Below are 6,665 nucleotides of genomic sequence, written 5' to 3'. Positions count from 1 at the left end.
CCCTTCGTAACCAGTGGGTCCTGCAAAACATAGGGATATGCATGGATAACAGCAGCTCAAAATAATGAGAAAGTGAAAAAAATTAAAAAGAAAAACGTGTGGAACTGTGACAAACATCTTTTCTAATATACACTTTTCACCATAGCAATCAGTAAGCAATATCAACATTTGCAGAATATGTAGTAAAAACCCAAGATTAACTCACACACGGCATTGAAGTGAGGCAAGGCACAAACTTACCCAATGAGAAAATTTGCATGATGCGGGGAGTATAGAATATATTAATTGTTATTAGAATATCAGAGAGTGAGGAAACTAGTAAATACCACTTAGCAAGCTGCTAATTGAATTCATGCCTCTTCCACCAGCTAAGTAATAATAATAATAATAATAATAAAAGTGGAAAGCCCCAATCTCTTTTATAATACTTTCATTTATCATTTCTTTTATAATAATAAAAAAAAGTAATAATCACCTGTTTCAAATCAGAAGTTTCAAAAGTGGGAAGCCCCAATCTCTCAAGAGCAACAAGAAAGTTCCTCACATTTTCAAAGTATTGATACACAGATAGTGCTTTCCCATCGGAAAGAACATCAACATCACTGGGGGCTTCAACCACCTAATAAACCAGTTCAAGTCCAACAATTAGTCGTGATAATCAACAAGAACAACGTGAAACCAGATGAGCATAGAATATGACTGATTCCATGGAAAACAGAATAGAATAAACATACCTTGGGTATGGCACCAGGTTGGATTTTGTTAAGAGCACTGCAATATCCTCTTACCATGATCAAGATCCCCTTTAATTTTCTGTTTTGGCTACATGATTTAAGATATATTATAGGAAGAACATAATGAGAACAGATTAGAAAAGCTAAAGGGTAGTTTAATAATTAAGATTATAGACATAATTTACCATACAACTAACATGACTAATTTGATCCATACAAGTGATTTTCTCCCATACAAGTAATTTTGCTAGATGCTGCTTCTCGGCAGTCATGGTGTTCACACTTCCGGTGGTTGGACTATCGTCCATCTACAAAAAAGAAATCCGCCAATTGCCAAAAGCAAAAAAGTAAAACACCACACCATAGTAGACTATCAAATACAATGAATTGATTAGTAAATTACGTTGTGCAAAAAAGGAGTGTCAACAAACAAGAATGTTGAAAAGGAGCATTAAGCAAGACAGAATAAATGCTGTGATAAAAGGTATGAAGAGAAAACTATAATTTCATTACGATATGGAAAGTATAAAACACACTTACCACGAAGAGGAAACTATAATTTCATTACAGATGTTTTCTAAATATGCAAGTGAACAGCACTGGTTAATTTGCTACTCAGATATAGTGAACAACACTGGTTAATTTGCTACTCAGATATCTTCCTTCCTACATTTCATTGCTCAACCAACAAAAAGCATATGAATATTTACGAAAAATAGAAAATTATTAGTATTTTCCCATGCTATCATATATACCATTTACAGATGCCTCAGAAAGAAACTCAGAATTCAAGCTTGATAATGCCGTAAGAACTAATGGATGGGTATTGAGAACAGATCCGGGAATCCTGAAACGAACAAAAATTTAAAGAGAAATAGTAAAGGCAATGGAAAAAAAATACATAAACCAAGATAATAAAGTTGTAATATTCAAATTAAATACATATCTCCCCTATATTCTTCATTAACTTTATAAACCCTTCCTGAAATTATACAGCATTTGTGGAATGCATCTATGCTTTCCATCAGTTTCACTTGACAAGTCTATTTCCTATAAGTTGAGATACTCATTCCATTCAACATTCTTTTGTTTAAAAGCCAATTGTCAATCATAGTTGTAAAAATCGGACCGGACCGGCTGGTTCGACCGGAAAACTGGTGAACCAGACCTTGTACCGGTCCGATTTAGTATATTGACCGCTTAAGAAAATGAACCGGTCAAAACCGACACGGACCAGAACCGAACTGGTCCAGTCAACGGTCAACCTGCGTGCCGATGACGTTTCTTTATATATATTGCAGTGTGTAAGAGTCGAACTTGGGTCTCCTGAAATACAGACCAAGTTGACAACCACTGCACTAACTCGTTTCTTTAGTATTCCTAATGCTTTTTATAATATATATTTCAATTTTTTATAACTAATATATATATATATATATATATACACATGGAAATACTTAACTCAATATTTTTTAAATTAATTATTTTTTAATTGAAGTACAAATTAATTAATTTTAAAATAAAAAATAATAATGAATATAAAAATAAAATAAAAATTATTTATTCTGAGAAAAAAATTAATTTATATAATTATTTAATTATATAAAAATATTTAGACCTTGAAATTATTCTTTGGATATAATTCATAGATTGTTATTCTTATTGTGTCTAATTAAGATACTATATAGTAGTATGAACTAAATATATGTCTATTTTTGTATTAGTTATTTATAGAATTCGACTTAATTGTTCTTAAAATGTTAGTAAAAATATGTATTTTTCAAAATTTAATTTTAGGTTTTTGACTATTTTTATTTTTTATTTGCATAGTACCGAGTCAACTGGTTCAACCAGTGACCCACCGGTTGACCCAGTGACCCAGTGACTTGATCGGTTCGATTATCGGTTCGGTTCTGACAACTATGCTGTCAATTATATATTTGTGAGTTTTAAAAAATCCAAATATATACATATAGATGAGAACACTATAGATCGCCTAAAAAAATGAACTAAATGCTTGACAGTAAAGCACACTCATTTGACAAGCTTCCTCCAATATGCTACACAATTCAGATGATTCATTTATACAAAACAGTTCTTGAATAATTAATCTTGATCAGAATAATATATTAATACATTCAATAAAAACAACTTAGCCGAACACTCCAATATGCAAAGAGGTAGAAAAAAATTAGTATCCATGCTTTAGGCGAAGCCACGAAGCAAACGCTTCAAGAACCTGAATGATAACCAAGAAAAAAAAATCACTATTGGAGCATTTATCAATAAAACTGAGTTTAAAATACCTCAGTCATGCCAACCACTTAGGGACACACAAAGAATACAGGAACTCATTGCCCACCTGCTCTTTAAGCTCAGAAATAGCCAAACAAGCTGTCAAAATATTTAGAGCAACCTCCATTTGAGAAGTAAGCCCTTTTTCAAATTGACGATGCCTTTCAGGTCGAGTTGCTATCTTATAGTTCAATACTTCCTGTTTATAAAGACAAAATACATTAAAGGTATGCATGCAGAACAACCAAAGAAACTGTTAATCAACTTGCAATAATTAAAAGACTTTATCACAACCATTTATATAAGAATCTACGAGTTGCATGACATTACTTGTCGAATAAAATACTATCCGACAAGGCAGCAACTTTGAAAATTATAACAACTTGTCACTTAGTAACTCAAACTTTAGGCATTTGTCTCATTAATAAAATGAAGAGATGACACATAATCACACATATCATATTATGACCTCTGGCAAAACTGTTAGTAACTCCAAGAATCCTGGTATATATTCCGGATGAGAATCCATCTCGTCCCTAAGCCATTTCACTATACCACCATCTCCCCAATCTTCAGCAGGCACATGCACAGCCAATGCAGTCACAGCAATGTTAATCTACACATTAAAAAGATATGAAGAATACATTTGGTTACCCTAAACTTCCATTTAAATATATTCAAATGATAATAAAAATAACTGTAAGAAAAGATAGAATGGTGCAAAGGACTTATAGATTAACCTGAGTTTTGACTTTTGGATGACCCTTGTGGAACTTTTTTAGCAAGTTCTGTGTTCAAAACAACAATGAAAATAAAGCCTTAGCAAATTCATTATTTATTGTACATACTAACGCATCTGAATGGTCATAGCTGGCAGACATCAAAAGATCAAATTATAATAGTGTCCTTATGTACTAATTTTGTATAATGTATTATATTATCTTTTATGTACTTTATTAGCTATGTAGAATTGATTTTCCATAAGATCCAATTACATTCTTGCAATTATATTAGTACATGCATATAGAAAGCAAATCAGGCAAATGTTTCAACTTTCAATTATTAAATCAAAGATCAAAACATAACATAAGATCTCCTACTTCAGCAAACAAAAATGCTCAGAAGCAATTATCCGCCTAATTTTATATTGAACAGATCTTCTATAATCACAAAATTTAATATTTTCAAAATATTTTTAAGCTAATAAGGCATTCTGGTTAGATTTTTGAGTAAAAAAATCTAAGAGCAATTATAGAAGATCTAACTGGAATTGTGATGATCCTATGCCTTCAGTAATAGTGATATTATATATCTAAGAGCAATTATACAGAGAGGTTAATCTAACATTAGAAAATTTTATCAAAAGCCTAGAAATCAAGGAAATTAGATTCTTAATTTGACAGTAAGCAAAAGCAAATAACAATTGATATTAAATTAGGAATTTAAAAACCCTAAATTTCAGAAAAAAAAAGTGAACAGAAGAAAGGAAGACCTAATGTGGCGTTGGAGGATCAGGACCTGGCGTGGTGGATTGACTTGGCCATGCTGGGATTGAAGACGGGAGTCTGGAGGTGGCGCTCGAGGAAGTTCTCGACGGTGAGAGCAAGGACGTAATCACAAAAGTGAAGAGATTTGTTGAAGCTCGCTAAAGCAGCAACGATGTTGCTTGCGGCGGCGAGGTGATAAACGAAGCAGCAAGGGAGATGAGCGGCGATGGCTAACCTTTAGATCGAAGCCAGAACAAGATCGTAGAAGCTCATTGAAGGCAGCGGCGAGGAGATGAACGATGGCGATGAACGGCGAGGAGATTATAGTCGAAGGAGAACGCTGCTGAGGAGATCCTTGGTGGAGAAAGTTGTCGTTGGAGCAGATCGCGCCGGAGTAGATCCCAGTGGTAGGTGTCGTTACCTTACAGAAACAGTGTATGTGGCAGCGCGTTAGTTCTTCAATTAGGGTTGGAATCAGATAGTGTGTGTGTATTTTTAAATCATGGCCCCAGATAAGGGCGGTTTTAAACCGCCATAATCATTGAAAACCGCCATAATCATTGAACTCATTACGACAATAACAGATTATGCCATTATATCCGAATATTATGGCAGATTTATAAAACTGCCATTTTATTAATGCCATTTTAAACTTTTTTTTTGTAGTGATGAATGTTAATTCTAAACAGAGGTAGATTAAAACTAAATAAATAATTATATAAGTCTCGTCAACATCTTATCAAAATACAATTCTTTTTACTCATGTTTTCACACTCAAACTATAGAAATATTACAAAAAAACTAAAATAAAATTACAATAGAGAACTCTAACTGTGATAAAACATAACTAAAATTAAGAACCAAGAACATCAAACAATAATTGGAAAACAATGGAGAACTGCCAAAAAATTTCAGCCAAGAATAAAAAACAAACTAAAGATCATAACAAAAATCAGGAACAAAAAAAATTAAGAACAAATCAGAACAAAAAATAATGAATTCAAAAATTAGAATTTTCAAAATTAAAATAAAATAATGAACCCAAAATAAATCATAAAATCGAAATCAGAATAAACAAAAAAAAAAGAGCAAAATCAGAACAAACCCTAAAGTTCAATAAAAATAGAATAAAATCAAAATAAAACAGGAACAGAGGCATACACCATAAATTAGGGTTTAGAAGTTAACTACTCTAAACTAACTAGTGAGTGAGTTACTCAAAAATAGTGGTAGCGCAGAGGTCTTTCTGGCGTAATGGCAGCACGGATAGCACAGTGGCGACAGTAGTGACCAACCGGCAAGTTCCATTAGGGTTTTTTTTAATAAATTGCAAAAAAAGAATAGGGAGAAGGAGGAGGACAACTTATTTTGAGGGAGGAAGGAGAGAGCTCCGGTGAGATAAGGAGAAACGACAGTAGCGACGGCGGGAATAGTGATAGGAGTGATGAAAACGACAGCGACAAAGCGGCTAACGCGACGCAAGGAATTCATGCGATCTTTGGAGGCTGTTGATAGCGTCGACGCTAACAAAGGGAAGCGCGCGCATTTTAATTTAGGCAAATTTACCGTTAGTTTTATTGGCGGATAAATGCATTGCGCGTGCCAAAACACAGCGTTTCATTAATTGAGTTTTACCGTCGAATTTACTAGCGGATAAATTCGACGGTAATACATTGCGTGTGACCAAAATGCAATGTTCCATTAATTGAGCTTTACCATCGGATAAATCCGACAATAATGATCGCGCAAATTTTTCTTTTTTCCCTCCAAATATTACCAGCGAATTTAACGTCAGAAAATTGAATCTGGCGGTAACTTTTTTACCCGACAAATTTATTTCCAAATTTGCCGATAAATCCGCTGGTAAACCAACTGCCGCTAATGTCTAACGATAAATCCGACAATATTCAATGTTTTTCTTGTAGTGGCTAGTAGAGTTTAGACTCCATCCTAACCTCACTCACGAATTTATATTTCTTTTAAAATTCAACTCTATTTTACCTGAATTGAAATTTTTTTCACACTAACCCTACATGCGTTATAAAAATTCTCATCCGATCCCACCTGATCTTCCTCGCAACAAATTAATTTTTTCCAATCAAATGCATTAGTTAGTCATTCTATATTTCATAAATATACTAATAAAACA

The sequence above is a fragment of the Arachis ipaensis genome, chromosome B08 (genome assembly GCF_000816755.2).
Source record: "Arachis ipaensis cultivar K30076 chromosome B08, Araip1.1, whole genome shotgun sequence".
NCBI lineage: Eukaryota > Viridiplantae > Streptophyta > Magnoliopsida > Fabales > Fabaceae > Arachis > Arachis ipaensis.
This window is presented reverse-complemented; position numbering follows the sequence as displayed.